The sequence below is a fragment of the Anolis sagrei genome, chromosome 1, assembly GCF_037176765.1.
Source record: "Anolis sagrei isolate rAnoSag1 chromosome 1, rAnoSag1.mat, whole genome shotgun sequence".
NCBI classification, from domain to species: Eukaryota; Metazoa; Chordata; class Lepidosauria; order Squamata; family Dactyloidae; genus Anolis; species Anolis sagrei.
Window position 1 is genome coordinate 287542072 of NC_090021.1, and position 21454 is coordinate 287563525.

Consider the following 21454-nt stretch of genomic DNA (forward strand, 5'->3'; position numbering starts at 1 on the left):
ACCATGTTAATATTTAGGTGTTTATTGAATTTTGCCTGTTTCTTTGCCAGTGTATTTCATTGGCTACTTTCTAATAGATTTATTTATTTATTTAAGATATTTATATCCCATCCTATCTCGACCTCCGCAGAGGGACTCAGGATGGCTAACAACAACATAGATATACATATTAAGTAAAAACAGTATAAAACATTATGAAACATTATCTAGTCCACAAAGGCCTGATCCCACAGCCAGGATTTCACTTTTTTTTGGAAAGTCAGGAAGGCTGGAGTGGATCTGATTTCACTTGGGAGGGAATTCCATAGCCGAGAGCCCACCATGGAGAAGGCCCTGTCTCTTGTCGCCACCAGCTGCGATTGCTTGCGATGGTGGGGGAACAGCGAGCAGGGCCTTCCCGAATGATCTTAAAGTCCTTTGTGGTTCATAGCAGGAGATACGTTTGGACAGGTAAACTGGGCCAGAACCATTAAGGGCTTTATAGGCCAAAGCCAGCACTTTGAATTGTGCTTGGAAGCTAATAGCAAGAGCGTAGCAAGGGTGTTGTGTGCTCTCAGTATCCCACTTCTGTGAGCAACCTGGCTACCAAGCGTTGGACTAACTGAAGCTTCCAAACAATCTTCAGAGGCAATACTAGGTAGAGTGCATTGCTGTAATCTATTCGGGATGTAACCAGAGTGTGGAATACTGTGGCCAAGATATCCTTGTTCCCCTTGTGACATGCAATTGTCACTGCATTGCCAGGGAAAAAAGTCTCTAGTAGAAATGATGAGTAGAAATCAAGAAAAACTATTGGCTTTGTTATCCCCGGGAACGCAAAAATACCCCAACATTCATGGCCGAGGAAAGATCTTGCTGGTTAAATCTAAGGTGAGCTTTCACCCAGAAACCCAGTTTACTTAATATCAACAGACAGCCTGAATCTACAAGCCTGAATCTGATGGCTTAGTGGTGAACTCCCAAGAACACTGCTGTCGACATGACTTCAATCCTAAAGAAATGAGTCCCAAACTTCAAATCCAGCACAGAGCCGAATGTGCCTCCTCCTCCTTGTGACCAGTGAGATCAGAAACTGTCCTGTCCCCTTCCTAAAGAGGGCAGAAAGCCAGCCTCCCCCAATATCAATTCTGCTCCATAGGGAGAAACCATATTCATTACCATCTTGAGCAGAAGGACAGCTTCAGCCATACTTCCAGTTGACTCTTCATTGGGTTGCTGTAAGTTTTTTGGGCTGTATGGCCATGTTCCAGAAGCCTTCTCTCCTGACATTTCACCTGCATCTATGGCAGGCATCCTCAGAGGCCCTCACAACCTCTGATGAATGCCTGCCATAGATGCAGGTGAAATGTCAGGAGAGAATGCTTCAGGAACATGGCCATACAGCCTGAAAAACTTACAGCAACCCAGTGATTCCAGCCATAAAAGCCTTCGACAACTCATTGACTCTTCATTCATTTCTTCTGACAAGGTACTCCTTTAGCCAAATATGAATATGCAGTGGTTAACATGAGAATATGCACTAGTAAAGTTGATTAGATGCAAAAGAAATTAACATTCCTATCCCTTTCCCTTTCCCATTCGTTTAATAGCTCTGCAGTCAAGGAAGGTTAAGCCAAATGCAGTTTTGTTCACAACTGGATCACAAGCTCCAGAGATGTTCTTCCCATGAAAGCTTTGGTGAGTTATTCCCAGGATTCAAATCAGTTTTATTTTAAAAGTGACATATGGTTTCTCCTCAGTTCTTTATAAAAGTGTTTAATTGCAAATTGGAGTAATTTCAGGCTCTTGCATTGCTTGAGAATTGGCTTGATCTATTCACTGGTTATACTAACTAAATTTTAAAGGAGTTAGTGAGAGGTTTGAAAAGAGATCTGTCCTTTAAAATAATGTGCAAATGTAGGCCAAAAGAGTGTGTAAAATATGATGAGCAAAGGTGCCTGACAACTAAAGCTTTGAAGAAACTAGTTCCAAAACTAATTCCTTTCCTCAGTAAATAAGGGATAACTATGGCCCCTTCCACACAGCTGAATAAAATGCCACATTATCTGCTTTGAACTGGAATATATGGCAGTGTGGATTCTCATAACCCAGTTCAAAGCAGATATTGTGGAATGTTCTGCCTTGATATTCTGGGTTATAGGAATGTGTGGCAGGGCCCTATGTTGCATTATGTAAGCTGTAGGCCTGGGTAACAACGGAAAAATTTGTTTCTAAAATCGATTCATTTTTTGGGGGGTTTTGCGTTTCGATATTTAAAAGAATTCCGAAATTTTTCTTTTAAAAAGTTCGATATTTACGAAATTTCGTAAATGTTAAAAAAATTACGAAACATTAACGAAACAAATATGAAACAATAACGAATCGATTCGTTAATGGCGGACGCGACCGCGCAATACGCTAAAAAACCTCCAAATGGGACAGGGGGAACTTCTGAAGCTTCCCTCTCCCTCTGTTGTTGACTGTTGGTGTGATATTATAAATTTTTTTCACTAATTAAACAAAAAACAACTATAAAACTTGCCCCAGACATGCAGAAATAATAACGAAACGACCTCAAACCGATAACGAAACGAATACATAACAAATCCGAAGCATTTACAAAACGAATTTAAAAATTCGTTTTGTTTTTAAGTTGCTCCAGAATGGTTCGTTATCGCTTCGTTATAAAAAAATAATGAATTTTTAACGAATTACGAATTAACGAAACGAAACCGCCCAGCCCTAGTAAGCTGTAAATGGGTTACACAACTCCTTCATGGTGTAATTTAGTTCCTTTTTAGTTACAGTAGTAAATAAATGGTGGAAGTGGAATATCATGTTTCAAGTGCTGTGAGAAATCTGCTTCCTATTTTTTTTAAAAGAGTAAGTGTATTTGTCATTTTTGAGAAACTAGAAATGAAATAGTGAAGTTTTAAGAATTTCCACCACAAAAGCAATTTAGTATTTTGGAGACTCCTAGAACTATAGCCCAAATCCAATTGCTAAGTTCACCCAGAGTAAGCCCATTGAATTAATAAAATTTAACTACTAAGTTCAACCATTGGTTCTGTGATCTACTCTATTTTGAATAGTATATGAGGTTTTTATTTCTTTACTTCATTTCTACCCTGCCTTTCTCACCCAAAGGGATTCAAGGCACATTACGATTTCGGCAAAAATTCAATCCCAGTAAAAACCAGTACTAACAATAAAAATTAAACAGTTAAAAGCTATGATTATAATTAGTTTTTAAAATAACTTTCTGAGTCCTGCTTTTAGATGTTTCTGTTTCATAGGGTCAAACCTACAAACATATCAACTTTTCTAGCTTAGGGGAAAATTATTTCTGCTTTACACTGCAGTCCCTCAAACTGTCTCTTTTCTAGAGGTTTTTTTTTTCAGATTGGAAAGTTTCTCTTTCCTCTTATTTAAATCAAAACAGAAACCTGATTAATTTCTTGATCAAGCCTGTTCTTCAAGGTTACACAGGATCTGGACACTAAAAAGATATGAACTTCATTAATCTACCCATAATGCTCTCAGAAAAGCAATGTAGGTCTCCATAGGGCAAGGCAAGTGGCATATACATACTTATTTGATCTCTGGTTAATATAGTTTGTTCATTTAAAAGTAATGAAGAAGCACTGAAACAGCTTCTTTACTTCCAGTCAAACTATGGCTCCACCTAGCTCATTACTGTCAGTCAATGCCACGGGTGGGAACCTTTGGTCTTTTAGGTGTTTTAAAATCCAACATCTGCAGTACCTTACCATTTGAAGTGTTGGGTGGGGTTAATGAGAGTGGTAAAACACCTGGAGGATTAAAAGTTGTCTACCTACATCTACAATGGATGGCTGCAACTCTCCATACCTTCAGATATGCATTTTTTCTAGCCTTAGTTGCCAGAGATTAAACTCTGGATGTTTTGTATGCAAGTCTTGTGTTCTTTCATCCTTTCTTTTCAATTACCTGTTTCACAATACCATATGAGGCTAAATTAATTTTAAAAGGTGTGATATGGGCATGAAATACCTTGATATTGAAAGTCATTTCCTGATTTTAGGAAATCTGTTTTACATGAGAAATGCTTAGCCATCATGTGTTTTTAGAACACGATTAAGAGTTGGAACATACAACAATGATTTCAAACCTTTCAGTAGATGAACATTAGCAGTCAAGTGACAATACAAGTGGAAACTTCCCCATCTCATCCTACCATCTGTTCCGGTGGTTCTCAACCTGTGGGTCCCCAGATGTTTTGGCCTACAACTCCCAGAAATCCCAGCCAGTTTAGCAGCCGATAAGATTTCTGGGATTTGAAGGCCAAAACATCTGGGGACCCACAGGTTGAGAACCACTATGTTAGACCATGGCTTTCTGCAGAGTACATTTTATGTGATCTCAGATATATAGACATATAAAATAGATATAAGATCAAACATGAATGATAATAAATCAGAATATGTAAGACTTGTTAAACAGGCTGATTTTTCTTTTTGAAGATTTTTGAAGGGATGCTTATTAGGCTTGGTTGATCAATAAAAAATGGTTCTAATCTCGTTTCGTATATAGGGGGCGCTGGCGTTTCGATTTTAAAATTATTTCTCAAATTTTCTTGAAAAGAAGATCGGAAATAGCAAAAATCTGAATAGCTTCGTTTACTTCGTTAATTGAAGGTGCCCCTCCCCCCTGTTAGTTTAAAATATCGCAGTTTCCCTGGCCTCCCAGGTGACAAGCGGTGGTGCAGTTTCCCCCAGTAGCCGTCAAGAAGAGCTGGGCGTAGCCACGCTCACCTCATTCCCCTGCCATCCATCGCCATTCAGTCATCCAGGGAAGGCAAACTGCGAGATTATAAAACTTGCACCAGACATCTGAAAATAATTACGAAAAATGGGGAAATCGTTTCAATTCGTAATTACTCCTCACACTATTCCTGCATGGCTCAATATTGGATCAAAGGTAATTTTAATACGAATTCATTATGAGTTTAGAAACTTACGAACACGATCAACCAAGCCTAATGCTTATGTATGTGGTTTTTGTAAGAGCTGTTTAACACAAGAAATGCCTAGCCATCATGTTTTTTGGAACATGATTAAGAGCCGGGACATACAACAAGGATTTCAAATCTTTCAGTGGATGAACATTAGCACTCAAGTGACAATACAAGTGGAAAAGACCATAAGGAATTGGAAAAGACCATAAGAATCATCCAACTGTTTTAGGATTACCCACCTGGCACAGAGATATACTCCATTTTCACAAAGGGCTTATTTAAGTAGCATATGGAGGTTAAGCCCTAGTTCATCATGGAGCCCACTGACTCTCATTGCTGGGACTCCATGGGTGATGTAGGGCAGAGCTGGTGCATGCTGATGCCACAGCAACTCAGGAGGCTTCCCGTGTTGCCATAGAAAGCAATGGGGAGGGGGGAGAGTCACATAGTCAATGCCTCTTCTCCCCCCCCCCCCCCCCATGAAATCACCTAAATCAGGAGCCAGGAGCTGTGGGGAATTGAGTGCCAGGTGATGCGTGGCAATTCCGGCTGTGTGAAAAAGTTGATAGACTCACTGGAGGACTAAGGGTTCTTAAAGTCCCTATATCCCAGGATTTGATCCCAAGTTTTATGTTTATCCCAGATTATCTGGCAGTCCGAACGCATATAATCCAGTTTAAAGCAGAAAATCTGGGATCAGATCCTGGAATATAGGGCCTGTCTGGAAAGGCCCTAGAGATTCATAGACAGAATGTATTAACCAAATCTGTGAAAGTGAAACCTGTGAATGTGGAGGGTCAGGTGTAAATGAACATCTGTGTATGTGCTTATGTGTACATTATATCTACTCATTTGTATTGCTAATAAGGTATTAACAACATTTGTCATTTAAAGCAATCAATTGAGCAACTGGTTTCAAGAATCCAACTATGGTTAATTATTTTAAAATCTTCTTTCAACAAAGCAGTAGTGGGAAAGAATGCAACCAGGAGACTCCAATGTTTCTTTTGCAATTAATTTTTGCTTCATTGCTGCTAACTATTATTATACAGATAGACTGATGTAATAAAGGAAGCCACGTTGATGAGTTTACAAGACTTGAGAAAAGCTGTTAACATTAGGATATCTTGAAAATCTATCCAAGTTGCAAAACTGAAACTTATCTAAGAATATATAGGTAAGGTAAAGGTTTTTCCCCTGACATTAAGTCCAGTCATGTCCAACTCTGGGGGTTGGTGCTCATCTCCATTTCTAAGCTGAAGAGCTGTTGTTGTCCATAGACACCTCCAAGGTCATGTGGCCAGCATGACTGCATAGAGCTCTGTTACCTTCCTGTCGGAGCGGTACCTATTGATCTATTCACATTTCCATGTTTTCGAACTGCTAGGTTGGCAGAAGTTAGGGCTGACAGTGGAAGCTCATGCCACTCCCTGGATTCGAACCTGTGACCTTTTGGTCAACAAGTTTAGCAGCTCAGCTCAGTGGCTTAACCCACTGTGCCACCAGGGTTCCAAGAATATATAGAAACAACTAATAATAATAAAATACGTAGTTTAAGACAAGAAAATGAATTCCAAAATAATTTAGAAAGCTATATTTGCTTGCAATTTTTCAAAAACTGTGAAATGTGATTCAATATTTGAAATTTTCTTAGAGAGGCATAGTGTTAAGCAGATGGAGGCATACTTCAAATAAAAGGTATGAGTTTGGGAGCACCTGAATATTATGCAGCACATTTCTTCAAAAAAATTCTTTATAGATTATTGTGTCACCAGGTGATGATATATGTGACTATTTTTGTTATTATTAAATTTATTTATATGCTCCCTGTTCTCTCTTAAAAGAGGCTCAAAGGGGTTAAGCAATATCACAGTATAGTCAAGACGACAAAGTTTGTTAATGAGAAAGAACACACAAGCTATGAGAGGGTGAAGAAGTTTGCTTTTGCTTGACCCTACTTTGCACTTTGAACTGTTTGCAAAAATTGAAATAAGAAAAGAACAAATAGGTAAAGTGAGAAGAGTCAAGAGAAACTTGGATGTTTTAAAAGCATTGAAAAAGTGAGACAATAAAAGCTTTATCAGGATAGTCCTTACTGATATCGAGCAAGAATTTGAAGGGTCTCACCTTGGAGGCAGGGACCCGGCAGATCCACCAAGGAGGGTCCACTATAACCCTGGCAAGAAGGAAGCGCGCAAAAGAATTTTCCCTGTTTTTCCCAAATAAATCTCACCAAAGTTTAAGAAAATGCCACCGAGTTGTTTATTTCATTCCAACTGGAGCGGATGTCAAACTGCAATCATTTGTCAAAGCCGACATAAAACACAAAGCAAAATAACACAATTTTTATAGTATATAGACAGCTGTCAAATTCGAATTTCCCGCTCCCGCTCCCCTTGTCAGCTTTACGCTGATTGGTTGGAGTAATCAGCTGGCTGGGAGGCACAGCCGGCTTCACCATGCCTCAGCCAATCAGAGAGCCAGCGCCGCTTTGGCCTCCCGGCCAATGAGAAGGAAGGAGGCGGTCCGGGCAGGAAATAATGAACCGGGAGAAAAGATGAATGGATTAAATGGCTAATGATTGGATAAATGTGGGTGACAGCTTACTTTGAGCTCTCAAACTTGTTCCTCTATTGTCTTTGGTTTTTGGAAGTTGATCAGGAAGTCTGTCTCTTTGTTGTCCCTCGGTATGGGATATGAAATCAGCTGATGATATCTTGTCAGCTTCGGGCAAGGGGATTGTCTCAAAATGAAGGAGACAGAGGTGACAAAAACACCTTTTGTGGGTGATGATTAAATGTCCTTAGGATCCATCCTTCAGATGGACAAGTCTTTGACTTCTCCGAAGTCTGAGGAAGTGGGGCCATTTGTTTATCAGTCATTCAAAATGTCCTTGGTGAGTCCTTTTGTCTTAGGATTAGCTTGTAAAAGATTGTAAAAGAAGATTTCCTGGGACCCTGGGATGCTGGGTTCACAAAGAGGTGGAATATCATATTTCATATAGAGATATGGGGGAAAGAGGGGGGGTTTGCAAGGGGATCATAGGGGATACATTCATGTAGAGAAGAAAGGAAATCATATCAGCCCTTCCCACCCACCAGAGTCTATTGAAAAGTTCATAAAGTACAGTGGGAGTCCATTGGGCTTGGGGAGAGAAAAGTTTCCAAAAAGTTTCAAAAGTTTTCCAAAGTGGGCAAAGCTTCAATAAAAGTCCAAAGAATTCATGAATAAAGGGAAATGTTCTTAAAAGTTAATTGAGTTCACACTGGGATCATTGCGGAATGCTGAGGATCAGGGTTCATTCATTTGGGAGAAGAAAACTATAAATCCCATCTTATCAAAGGGCCAGGATGGCCTGTCTGCTTCCCGGGGATCCCAAGGGATGACTATAGCAGGCTCCCCAGGTCAACAGGCTTCTGGATAGCAACAAGACGGTGGCAGGAACAACATTGTGGCAAGGAGCCATGGATCACAATCAGCTGATCTCCAGATGGAGTTTTGGGGTGAAAAAGGTTATTCCCAGAACGTAGGAGTCCAGAATGCAAAAAGCGAGATAGCAGTTAGTCTTAGAATTAGTCTAGGAGAAGAATGGCACTGGTTTGGAAGTGATCTGTTGACCCGCAGATACAGGGGCCACATGGGTCTCCATATCTGCGGTTCAGAGGAACGCAGTTTCAGCCTCCCTGGGATGCTGGGAAGGCATCCTGGATGAGCCGGCAGTGATCTGCAGCTCGGGAGAGGGAAAGTTCATGCTGGAGAGTGTTAGAGACAGTAAAAGGACACAATGTATCACTATGGAGAGGAAAAAGTTACAATTGAATGATACTTTATTGGGGATTTGCTACAATGTTAGGGCAAGGGGGAGAAAGCAAGGCAGAAAAAAGAGTCTCTAGTTGAAGCTGCTGCTGTGGCCACACTCCCATTGATGCTGGCCCAACTGGGCATCCAGGAACTGTGGAACTCCCTGCTGCAGATTAGCTTGAAAGCAGGGGGCCCTCCATTACCCGCCATCACTACCAAACTGGAAGATATGACATAACTTTATTTTCACAATATTTTATCTCTTGCATAGGAAATTGCCTATTGTAATCAAATCTAATTCTGCAATAACTTTAGGAGAATTGCCATGGGCTGTTATTACCTAGAAAGCAACTTATTTGGTGAACGCCAAACCAATCTAGCTGCACAAAAACATCTTAGTTAACATACATTTAAAGAGGAACAAACTTAATCAAAACATCTTTGCGATTTATAATGTGCTACTATCATTTCAAAGAATTTAGATTTCCTGACTCCAGCATGTGTTTTTCCAGTGGACCATAAGGATTCACAGGCCTGTGAGGCTACATACCTACAATGCTGAAATAAGGCGGTGGCAGCTAAATTATGTAAACTGCCACCTGCACAATTTATGTACACCTCCTTCAGAGCTCTGTTTCTCTCTGATGACTCACTGGAGAAACAATTGCGGAGAGTAGTGTGTTGGCAATCCATTGGAAAAGATTTTTACAGACTTGTTTGCATTGATGACAGGTGAAGTTGGCTTTCTAGGCCAGGTGACCCCCATCTGAGAGTGTCTAGACATGCAACATCCCTTTTTTCAAGCCCTCAGTTAGATCAATTGTCATCAAGTCAACTTGGATTCATAGTGACCCTATGAAAGAGAGACTTCCAAGTCTCCTAGTCATCAATAGCCCTGTTTGCAAGTTCAAGGCTGTGGCTTACTTGAAAGAGTCTAACTATCTGGAATGCGGTCTTACTCTTTTCCTATTGCATCTTATCTTGCCAAACATTGTTTTATTTTCTAGTGAGTCATGTTTTCCCATCAGGTGTCATAATTATGGCAGTCTCAGTTTAGTCATCTTAGCTTTTAGAGAGACTTCAGCTTGACTTGTTCTAGGACCCATTCATTTCTCTTTTTAGCAGTCCACAGTATTTGTGGACTCTTCTCCAGCACATTTTAAATGAATTAATTTACTTCCTGTCAGCTATATTCACTATCCAGCTTTAACGATGACAAAGAAATACGAAATATGATGTCATAGACAATCCTAACTTTAGTATTATTTATTGTCTAGTTCCTTCATAGCTGATCTTCAAGACCTAGTCTTCTGATTTCTTGCCTGCAGCCTCCATTCTGATTAATGACTGAGCCAAGGTATGGAAAATCTTGAACTATTTCAGTGTTTTCATGCTTGGTTTAAAGCTACTTAAATCATATGTGGTCATTATTTTGGTTTTTTTTAAATGCTCAGCTGTAAACCTGCCTTTGTACTTTCTTCCCTGACTTTCTTCCTTAATGGTTCCAAGTCTTCTAGTTTCTACTAGTAGCACTGCATTGTGTCACCTGTATGTCTTTAATTCTTGATAATTCATCTTCCAGTTTTCATATTTTCTTCTTCTGAGTCTAATTCCGTATACATGTTAATTCATGCTGATAACAAGTTATCTGATATGTGCTTTATTCAAAGGATATTTACTCTTTATAATCACATATAAGCCTAGAAATGTTAGTAAAAATACTGATTCAATCTATGGATCAGTGTACCTACTGTACCTTTAGTTTTATCACAAAAAAGGGACCATCCACTTCTGAAAGGAATGGCAAAAGGCAAGACCATTCATTATTGGAAAACCCAAAAGAATCATTGACTCCCTATAGTCTCTCCACTGTGGTGCTGCTCCTGCTCTTTTTGAATGCCTGGGCAGAGAAATGTTGGATGGACGCCTGTGGCAGCATTGGCATTTTTCTCTCTTCACAGAATGACCCTCAACTTATCAATAGGTCATATCAAAATCCATAATTTTGGCCCCCAAATTTACCCTCAACTTATACATGAGGTTGGCTTATATATGAGTATATGCGGTACTTATCATTTTGTAGTAAAAGGACTTCTGGTCAAGAGGACTTCTGGTCAAGATGTCATTCTGATCAATCTCACTTCTTATCTCCACACTTTACCCTCTGCTCTGTTTGATCCAGATTGTCACATCCACACTTGTATAGGCATTCCTTAGTTACAAAGCTTATGACAAAGAATCTACTTTTTGCAGATGTTTTTTGTGTGCTCATTGCTCATGTTTTTCTTTTGTCCTCTTATCTAGATGAGAGATTTTTAGCAGCACTGGAATGATGGTGAAGAAGACATGGATAAACACTTTTGGGCATACATTGGACATCTACAGCAGGGGTCCCCAAACTAAGACCCACAGGCCAGATGCGACCCCCCAAGGACATTTACCCAGCCCCTGCTCTAAATCTTTAACTTAGGGTCGTCTTAATCTGAAACAACTTGAAGGCACACAACAAGGATCCTAATTAACTTGACTATCTCATCAGCCAAAAGCAGGCCACATTTCCCACTGAAACACCGGTAAGTTTATGTTGGTTAAGATGGGTCTACAGTAAAGTGTAATTCTGCTGTAACCTTTCTTACTGCTAATATGTGTCTCTGCCTGCAACAGGTAAGAAAAACAGAAACTGCCTTAAGAATCACTTACTAAGCATTCATGGACAGCAAAAGAGAGGGAAAAGGTAAAATCAAGTTAGGTTGCGGGCACTTCCAGACATAAGTAAAATGTGGGCAAAACTAACCCATTTTCGCATGCATTGTAGTCCTCACCCCATCCCACAACCCTGGGCTTTTCCTCCCAGGTTAGCTACATGCCTTCCCAGATCAACTGAAGATTGACCCAGTAAGAGGACATCCAGATATCCTCCAACCCTCTATTCCCTTCCCCAAAACTAACCCTGCCCGCTTGCCAGGCATGGAGGGCCTTTCCAGAGAGCTGTGCAGTCATAACAGAATGGTGAAGGAGAAGGGGGCAAAAGGAGTAATCCCCCCTCCCAGCATAATTATGATGCTACTCCATAACTCTCCAGAGAGGTCCTCTGTGCCTGGCAAGCCCTTGGGGTAAGTTTTGGGGGAGGGAATGGGGGGCTGGGAGGGGAAGGAGGGCACCACCCTGCTCCTCCAGACTTTTGGAAGCCTGAAGAGTCCCAAGAGTAAATCCCCACAGGGCCCTCGGCTATTAATAGGTGTTTAAAAAATCTGGAATAAACCAAGTAGATTCAGTTTATTTCTGGTTTTAGTGTATTAACCCGAAATGTCATCTGCACACCTTAGGAAAATCCATATTTTAGTGCTGTGTAGAAACTAGGCATGGGCAACCCATGGTTCTAAAGTACTTACCAAAGTAGAGGGCGTTGGTGCTTTGCTTCTAAAGTATTGCTAAAGTTCTGTGGTGAAGATTTCAGAATGGTAACAAAACTTTCAAAATGTCTTTATAAATGCCAGTTCCTAATTGGTTCTGTCATAAAAATGGCCAATAATGAAATAATAATGAAATTTTCAAAGTTTTATTAAGAGTTTTGAAATTTTCACTACCAGAACTTTTGCAACACTTTATAAGTAAAGCACCAGATTTAGCAACACTTTAGAAGCAAATCACCAGCACCCTGTAATTACTTTAGAACCATTTAGAATTATGGATTGCCCAAGCCTACTAGAAACGCCCTGCCTTACTTCCCAAGCAAGTAAAAAAAGTATAATATATAAGTGACCACCAAAATGGAAATTATAAGAAAGGTGGAAACTGTTTTTAAAGGTGGGGGGGGGGGGGGGTCACCTCTTGGTGCCATTTGGAAGACAATCTCAGATGGACTGTAGAAAATTCAAAATGTTTGTTTACTTATTCAAGGCTTGTTTGACCTGATTGTTTCATATCTCATGTGTGTGTTGATAATTTCAAATCAAAAGTTGGTTAAAATATGGCCAACTAATGTTCATTTTGTTTCTCTATTTATTCCATGCTATTTCTGCCTCTAGTACCCAGGAGCACATTGACTGCCTTAACTGAGGCATGTCTGTACTTTTGACTAGAAGCAAGCATGTTTTCAAAGTGACTAAGCAAGTACTTGAACATTGGTCTTAAAGGCAGCCAAAAGAGAGACTGTTAAGAAGAAAAGTAAACCTCAGAAGAAGAAAAATGAAAGCTTCATCCTTCTGACAAGATTGAAGAATTAGAATAAAAAGACGAATTGCATTTTTTAAACAGTGACTAGAGATCTGAAAAGTGTCAAGGAATTTATTGTCATTCTTTTAAATATGACAACAATATCCCTGTCCAAAACTGGAGCTGTAGAGGGCAGTATTTAAGTACCAGAAGATGGTGTCCTAAGCACTGAAAAAACATACAAGAATAAATATGTCAGAAGACCAGTCTTGACCCTGTACCTGGCAAGTTCTGTAGACAAAATTAATTCATGGGACAGATGTGGTCCTACAGGGCCAGTTTCTGATCCAGGTGGGGTGGGGAGGCAAATTTTTGTTGAAAATAAAAGTTCTCCCAAAATGCATCAAAATATTTTTAGGGGCTGAGGGGGGATTTTTCCACTGGGTTTTTTTGGCACAAAAGGTCTTTTTGATGAACATGAAGCAAACATAAATTAAGTTCTTGATAACCTTGTATAAAAATTGCCCTCCTGAATTTAAAATGGCCTGGGCAGAAAAAAAAATGGAGGCGGGGCGAGATGGCATTTAGGGGAGCAAATAGTTTGCATTTTTGTGTAGTGTGCTTATGGCCCTCCACCATCTCCCGGGAGGCCCACAAATAGCCTCATTTTATCCAACAGTGGTCTACTTTACCATCTGCCAACAATACTTTGACCATCTTTGTGTGTTCAAAATACTATTTGAAACTGGAACTTATTCTTCTGTTATCTCATTGACTAGCTGAGATGCAAAAAAAAAAAAGAGAGAGAGAGAGATTAAAAAAGTGCCACTTGCATTCATAGATATTCAAAGTGTTTTTTAGAATTTTGATTTGTCTTTTGTGGCCAAGGACCTCATCATATTGATGAGGGACAGCGGGGGATTTGCCAGCCTTTGTGGCAAAACAGTGGGGTAATCCTGGTGCCCTGCACCCTGCCTCACTCACAGCGATGCTTCCCCATTACACATGGGGTAAGTGTCATCATGTGGCTTCCCCCCATGGTGGCCCCGTTGTTCCCTATGGAACATGGGAAGCCTCCTATGTTATGGATGAAGTATTTCTCAACAGAGCCCTGCCAGAAGTTAGTGAGCCTCTTGTGATGGACGGCATGGGTCTCTGTCAATCAGCTGTGCTACAGGCATCATACAATGCTTGCAGCCATCTGTGTGATAAAGCTGCAAGTCTGTCAGACACTGCTGGCAGAAGTTTTGTTCCTTGAATTTTTTTTAGAAACACTGGTACATTTCCTTCAGCGCCGATTTCCAGTTTACTGCATAATTGTTGATATTTTCATTATTTCTTATTTTCTGCAAGTAGCCTTGTTTGTAGAAATCCTAATGCATTCAAATGCTAAATTTTAAGTCATAAAAATAAAGGTATCCCCCCCCCCCCTTTGACAGATCTGACTGGAGGTTTGTGGATTAACGCGAGATGCAATGGGCGTGCCGCTATCCCGACTGGAAGCACTCCACTGTATCCTTTTTTCCTTTTTGTTTTTCTTTTCTTTTTTCTTTCTTTCTTTTGTTTTATTTTTGTGGTTATGTTCTTTTCTTTTCAACACAACCATTTCTTTACAACATATGGGATGGAATTTTCCCTCCTTTACTAAGTATAGTTTTTAAAACTTAACATATTTGCAAATGTTATTACATGGAATCTTAGACGTCTAACAATTCTTAAAGAGAGAAAATGGTTCTTTTTCACCTAAAGAAACAGAAAACTGATATTGCTCTTTTGCAGGAGAACAAGTGGCAATTCTTCAAAAGCAAAATATGTTGTCATTTACAAGAGTGTTCCACTTTTAGTGACTCAAATCACTCTAGAAACAGAAGATCACATCCTTATACATCAAAACCTGAAATAAGACTTTGATAAATTTCTATGGCCCAAATTTGGATTCTCCTAATATCTTTGATCAATTTGACTAGCATTATATAACCATGACTGTATATGACAATTAGATAGGGAGGAGGCTGTTAATGGTATTCATTATTCCATTTTATATGGGAAACTTCACCATGCAAATTAAATTGTGTGTTCTGATGCTATAATTAAAAGTCACATGCCTGAACTAGGATTGGAAGGTGTCTGCTGCCACCCTTTTTTTCCTCATTTTTGCTTGGATCAAAAAAGACCTATGCAAGCGTAATGTGAATTACACCAGCAGATGTCACTAACAGAATGCCAGCAGTTGCATATTCTTTTGCGTTATCTTATTGTATATCACTCCGGTTTATTTTCAGAATATTATGCACATGGTTTAAAGTATTTTAATTTCTCAAGATGTTTAAGATGTTTTGGACATTTTATTTTTGCTTTTTTAGACTTTTAAAACTTGTTAATGTCAGTTTTTTTTTTGTAACTTACCCTCAGATCTCAAAATATAAGGTAGGAGATAAATATTTTAATAAATAATGAGTAAATAAAATTAACACTATTTAGGACATTTATATAAGGACATTTCTGATTCATTTTTTTTAAAAAAGACACAGCTGTCATTTTCTGAAGATGGGTTTAATTTTCCAGATGTGAGTTGATATTTCAAGACATATTTCCTGACTCGTACAAATAACTGGCAAGTACAGCCAGATTTGATTGCATTTCTTGGCTTATTTTATAATTAACCTAGTTAATTTTAACTGGATTATTGTAGGTTCACCTGTCTGAGTAAGAAAGGATGGTGCCTGCTGCAATTTCTGATGTTAGAGTAGACTAGTACAGGCAATCCCCGAGTTACAAACATCTGACTTACAAACGACTCATAAGAACAGGGATAAAACAACAAGAACTGAGAGGAATCTACCCCTAGGAATGGAAATTCACTCCTGAAAGAGTTCTCAGAGGGAAAAGGTGTCTCCACTGAAACTTTTTTTGACATTCCTTGTTTCTACAATAAGACTATTTTTTTTCAAAATCCAATGATCACAGGGACAGACGGTGAGGTGAAATCTTCTGAAGAGGGACAAAAACAGCAAAACAAACACCATAGGGTGTTAATCGTTACCTATGCTGTCCAAAGTATATGTATATGTATACACACACACACACACACACACACACATATATATAATTTGGCTGGAGTTAAACTTTAAAAATGCACCTGTTTTGACTTACAAACAAATTGAACAAGAACATACTTACAGAACCTATATTGTTTGTAACTTGGGGACTGCCTGTATATGATTTCTTGTCAATCACAATTTCATCTATATGGTTATGCAAAATGATCTTTATAGGACAATCCCAATTTGAAGGATATAAAATAATCCTTTTTATAGAAAAATTGGTTGATTGTGGAATTATACTTTACATAAATCTTAATAGCTTATCAGCTATCTTCATATACAGTGTCTTTTTGTGTCTTTATGTGGACTATCGTCCTGATGTTTTGAAAAAGTGGTATCAACAAAATTAGCTAATAAGTCTTTGTTGGAGAGGAGTAACTTTAATGTTAATTAGAACCGAGCGAAATAAAGTGTTAGATTCTCATCCACAAATTATAGTAGAAATATGTTGTAGTTTTCAGATTTAAAACAATGGTTGAATGAAACTGATTTTTCTATATTGGACAACACTACTTCAACTGAATGCTCATGATGTAATAAAGATAATGCTTCCTTGTTGCATGTGATGTGCTGCTCAGTGGTGGCTCGTTCATGTTAGAGATACTACAGCAGTTTCAGTTTGCAACAGAAAAATCTTATTCTTTTTTAGATGCATGTGAACTTTGAAATCACAATTTATGTATTCCTTATCTTAACTCCTTGGGATCAGAAGTGTTTGGGATTTTGATTTTTTTTTATTTTGGAATACAGTACTTGCATTTGCATATATGTACATAAAGAGATATCTTGGAGATAAGACCCATGTCTAAACATGAAATCTATTTATGTCTCATATACTGTACACCTCATACACGTAGCCCAAGGGTAATTTTATAGAATGTTTTAATAGCTTGTGCATGACAAAAAGATGTTATTATTTCAGTCACCCACATGGACACTTTTGGATTTTGGGTTTCTGGATAGGGGGTTATATATATATCAGCTTATGTATCCTGGGAGTTTGGAACTTAAATTATGGTCAACGTGATTTCATTCTTTTGCTCTGGTTAAATACTCTCAGTGTTTTACTAGTCAGAAGATTTTGCTGGTTTCACTACCCATGAACATGCATGCTACAGATGTCTTCTTTAAGAAAATGAATATATGGTTAGCTAGGATATATGTCAAAGCTCTTGTTCATAACCTATGCACATATGCCTGTCTTCTTGTTCTGTTATCTTTAAAAAAATCCAATAAAATCTTTTTGAAACAAAAAGGTATTTTCATTGAAAAGTTCCAGAAAAAAACTTTCAGTTGGATCTACTTATGTAATATTTGCCCCAAAGCTAGTCCCCGAGTTACAAACATCTGATTTACAAATTACTCATAGTCAAAACCAGGGGAGGGACAACAGGAAGTCAGATAAATCGATCCCTCAAAAGGGAAATTCATTCCTGAAAAGGTTTTCATGGGGAAAAGGTGTCTCCACTGAGGCTTTCTCACCAATCCTTGTTTCCACAACATGCTATTTTATTTTTTCAAAATCCAATTATCACAGGAACAGAAAGTGAGGTGAAATCTTCTGAACAGGGGCACAGACAGCAAAACAAACACTACATGGGTGTTAAATCTTTCCTATATTATCCAAAGTGTGTGTGTGTGTGTGTGTGTGGCTTGAGTTACATTTAAAAATATACCTGTTCCTACTGCAAACAAATTCAGCTTAAGAACAAACCTACACAGCCTATCTTGTTCATAACTTGGGAACTGCCTGTACATTGGCTCATCCGAATAAATGCTGTATTTCATCACACAGTCATTTCCATTATATTATACTGCCATCCTCTTTTGGGGAAAGCAAAATTGGTATTTTGCCTTTCCCCATGTAATAGCCACACTCTTAATTCACCTGCCTAGGCCATTGAATTAAGGGTGTGACTGCTCTTTTGATGCTATGGGACTTGACTTAACTGGGAGACAAATCAAGTCCCACAGTGCCAAGGAAACGTGCAAGCAGATGGGGAAGTGAGTATACCCACCCTCTCACCCACTTGTTTCCTCTGCAACTACAGAGCCTTGCCTTATTTTGGCAAGTTAGAGTTCCCCAGCCTCAGCCTGTCCCCTCTGAGCTATAAGTGCAGCTTGAAAGGGAGAGGCTGTGACTGAGTGAACTTGCCTACACCCAGTCTGTCCCTTCCAAGCTACAGAGGCTCCATAGCTTGGAGGGGAGAAATGGATGGGCAGGTGAACCAGCTCGCCTGCCTCTCTCCTCCCCAGCTATGCTTTGAGGGTGCACCTATGCAGGGAGGTATCCATTCACACAGCTTAACCATCAAACATACTATTATGTGATGATCCACACACAAAAAATAAAAGTTTTTTCCCCCACATACTAGTTATCATCACATAATAGTTGCGCTCCCGAATATAGTTCCTCCCTCAACCTGGCTGTGGCCTGCATCCTGTGACCTATTTTTTTCTATGCAGGTACTCTTCCCTCCTGAAACCAATCGCTTCTGCAGATAACCTTAGGCTGACCTGTGCCTATTCGCATTGGAACAATAGAACCCTAATGATAGAGCAAGCAAGCCTCCACCCAATGCTAACAAACAATAAAAAGACCACAACCGTAGCTCTCTGGGATTGGAGAAGCTTGCCCAAGAGACACAAGTGCACATTGTGCTCTATCTTTCTCCCTACACCCACACAAACACCTTGTTTGTCTCTCTTGTTCATCTCGCCATTTGATGAGCTTCAAGACACCATCTTGAGCACACTGTAATGTTGTTTAGGCACATGTGTTCTGGTTTTTACATGTGAAATTTTAGAGGGCCTGAATTTAGTACCACAAGGGATAGTTATGGTTAATAATTTGCATGACAATAAAAAGGGACTTCATACATTAGATGATTAGACACTGAGTTGCTATGAGTCATTATGTCACCTTCAGTATCATCATCCTGTCAATACTAATTTACAGAGAACAAGAGGGTGTTATTGTCACCTATTTTTCTTGTGAAGTTTGACAATTCATAGAAAATATGCCGGGCTTGAAAGACTTTTGGAATAATTCAATATTGCCACCACATAATTGTCAACCAAAATGTTTGTTTTTTTCATTTCCTTGCATAATAGTCACTGGTAGTTGGCATAACAAAAAACAAACATGGAACTTTTCCTTTCCCTTTCACTCCCAAAGATAGTTTAAACAAATACTCTCTCCCTCCTATTAATCTTGGAGCTGAGACCATTTTTTAAAAAAAGAAACAAAAACCAGAAACCCGAAACACAAGGTTCCAATTTTATTTCATTGTGTAATAATCCCACACCCCTTGTTTCAAATAAAAAAAGGGGTGTGTGTGAAAAGTGTGACTATCATGAAATGAAATATGGTATTGTGAAGAAGATGCTCAACTGTCCTGGAAAGAAGCGCCATGGTGCAGCACTTCTTATTTAATCATTACTGTCAGCAGAGCTCAAGTTATCATGGATCTTGAAAGAGAGAAACTCCATATCTGGTTTTTGTCTAGAATTGGGGTGTCAGCCACAACTGAGCAGGTCTGACCTGCTTTACCTTATTCCAGTTTGGTGCAAGAGTAATCCGAAACACAGTCAAAGCCCACAGTCCAATTAAGAAGCTCCAGGTTCCAATTAAACTAAGAGAAGCATTATTAAGATACCGTATATTCCGGCATATAAGACGACTGGGCGTATAAGACGACCCCCAACTTTTCCAGTTAAAATATAGAGTTAAGACGACTCCCATGCATAAGACTACACCCGTGTATAAGACGACCCCTGACTTTTGAGAAGATTTTCTTGGGTTAAAAAGTAGTCTTATACGCCAGAATATACTGTAAGTGCTGCGATAGAAATTACAGGGAACATTGAAAAAGAGCAATGCAGTTTTCCTGCTAACTGTAGAAGCCTGAACTAGACAAGTTTTAAAAGAAGCAGTATGCTTTCAGATGCAAGCATCAATTGGTTTATTCAGTAGAGGAGGAAAACTTTAGGTTCTCGGCAGCAGTAAAGGACCCCATATAAACATGTCTAAGAAATGATATTACCAACTTCCAAAAGATGGAAGGAAACATGGAATGGAAGAAATCTATGCATTAGATCAGAAAGAAAATTTAGATTCTTTATCTTTACATATTCCTTCACAACACATATTCCTACAACAACACATTCATGTTTATTATTTTCTTTACTTTCTTTATTACTTCACAGTCATGTTTATTAATTTGTTGTACAGTTCTCAGCTTCATAAGTTGGGAGCAACTTTATATGTGTTAAATAGCTTCATTTCTTTTGTCTTAAATTGCTTCATATAAGCAAACGTGGGTTTGGAATTAAGATTCAAGCAAATTAATTGCATAAATTCTGGAAGATGTTCTTGGAATCAGGATTAAATCAAGAGAGTGCTTACAATTCCTACTTATATCTTTGCAGCAATAGAAAGAAATCCCATCACCCATGTTCGAGATAAGAAATAATGCTTATAATACCTTCCCTCCAAAAATAAACATTTAATTTTAAAAGCCAATAAATAAATTAATAATAGCCTGTTACCAATAATGACTGCAACTGCAGCAGATGTCTATCAGATGTGAACCCAAACATACAAATACCAAATATCCATTAAAAGCAAAAGGGCATGTGGAATTATACCTGTGGCTGGAGAAAGACAAAGATGAAGGATCAATCATCCAAAAGATATGCAAAATGCTTTGGATATGTTTTTGTTTTGGGGGCCCATCAGCCCCAAGTCATGTATTTTTTCATCTGGTGACAAAAGACAGAGTGAGTGCCAACCATGTTCACAACAGAATGACTTCTGATCATGTAGTTCATAACAAAATGCCTTAGAATCCATGTCAATAAGTTTCTGGATCCAATTCAAGGTAAAAAATATTACCTATAAAGCTCTAAACAGTTTGGGACCTTTGCAACCACATCTTCCTCTACAAACCGACACGCTCTTTCAGATCCTCTGGAAAGGCTCTTCTCTTGCTTCCACCTCCGTCTTAGGCATGGCTGGTGGGGATGAGAGGAAGGGCCTTTTCAGTTGTGGGCCCCCGGCTCTGGAACTCCCTCCCAAGGAGATCAGGCTAGCACCCTCCTTGTCCACCTTCCACTGTGCTTTTGATTCCCTGGACAACTGGCCTCATTTAGGATCTAAAAATCTTGTCCTTAGGCACTTTACAATTGTTGTATCCAATACTTAATGATAAATAGTTCTTGTCCTCATCGTTTCTATATGATATTTACACTTTACTCATTAGTTCTATCCTCTAATGTTGTGGCACCAATCCACCCACCCATGATGAAACACCGAATTCTGCTTTTGGTTGTTGGTTCTGATGTTCGTTTTATATACTGTTGCTGTTTTTATTTCATAGTTTTGCTTTTGTTATTATTTTGTTAATATGTCTTTTAT

The 21454-nt window shown here is 38.9% G+C and overlaps 1 long non-coding RNA gene across 1 annotated transcript; it reads left to right on the forward strand.

The window, feature by feature from the left end:
* Window positions 1-1591: 1591 nt before the first annotated feature.
* Window positions 1592-17263, forward strand: LOC132761836 (uncharacterized). The gene is made up of 4 exons (XR_009629996.2): window positions 1592-1677; window positions 10054-10133; window positions 11081-11349; window positions 14371-17263. It is a non-coding gene; the product is annotated as an uncharacterized lncRNA (long non-coding RNA).
* Window positions 17264-21454: the final 4191 nt, after the last annotated feature.